Source organism: Penaeus monodon, chromosome 23 (assembly GCF_015228065.2).
Source record: "Penaeus monodon isolate SGIC_2016 chromosome 23, NSTDA_Pmon_1, whole genome shotgun sequence".
In the NCBI taxonomy this organism is placed as follows: domain Eukaryota; kingdom Metazoa; phylum Arthropoda; class Malacostraca; order Decapoda; family Penaeidae; genus Penaeus; species Penaeus monodon.
In genome coordinates, this window is record NC_051408.1 from 38,254,604 (window position 1) to 38,255,651 (window position 1,048).

Here is a 1,048-nt window from a genome sequence, read left to right on the forward strand (position 1 = left end):
GAGAGTAAATCGCGCCGGAGACGGGGCCTGAGGGCGAAGCCGGCTGGATCAGCTGACTCGCCCGGCCATCTTGGGGAGCGAATGTAGGCCGGCGGAAAAAGTGACGTTTCTCCGCTCCTTCTCTCCCTCTCTTTCGGCTTAATGGAGGGTTGTGTGATAGAGCGGCGATTTGGGAGTTTTAGATTGTTTGGAAAGTTTAGATAGAGCGTTTTTTTTAATTTTCTATGGGGATTTAAGGGGTGGCCTAGATGGATAAGCCTGAAGGGAAACGGGAATATTACGTCAGAACGCGCAGCTTTTCCTCCCAAAATTGAAATGGATTTAAAATGACCATCTGCATTAAAAAATTAATTCGTATTTGATGTAGTTAAGAGTATTCACGGTGAATTCAAGTAACGAAATCGTAGCTCTGTTAAGTGAAATAGCTAATGTTTTACTCTTTTTAATATGTTAGGATTAAAAGTGATTATGGAGAGAAGTTTCACAATACTACTTGTTATTATATAAGGTTACATAATCTCTTCTATATCTGCATGTAAGCACCCACATGTTTAGTTTTTATTTTATTTAAAATGGTCCTTTTTTTTTTTTTTTTAACCATTCCTCACAAGTCAGAAATGCATTATATATTGCTCTTGAGAGATGGAATAAAATAGACCAGATTGAATTGTTGACCACTGCATTGGCATTGATGGGAAAACAAAGATGGCTCTGTGTAGGAAGAGGCGGACATAGGTTTTGGGCCAAAGTGGAGCTATTTTTGGCAGGAGAAGGGTGGTTGAAGGCCAAATCTCTCTAGGTCAGGCTGTTCAGACTTGGATATATATATATTTTTTGCCCCCCATCTTGTGGAATGGTACCTATATTTGTTGATTAAAATGCAACCTGTTAAGGGGATGAAATGCGGTCCTGTTAAGACTGAAATTGTAAGCTGCTCCTTGCAATATAATTTATTATGTCTTAATAGGATTTAGCAGTGTTTAGAAATGTGAAACTAAATGTAAGTGCACAATTCCCAATACTGGTAGTCTTTGATCATTAAAATTAC

At 38.7% G+C, this 1,048-nt stretch overlaps 1 protein-coding gene across 1 annotated transcript in view; it reads left to right on the plus strand.

Moving 5' to 3' along the window:
- The window catches only part of LOC119587996 (ADP/ATP translocase 3-like), a 5,192-nt gene that overhangs the window by 381 nt on the left and 3,763 nt on the right, over window positions 1-1,048 (plus strand). The window lies entirely within an intron of this gene.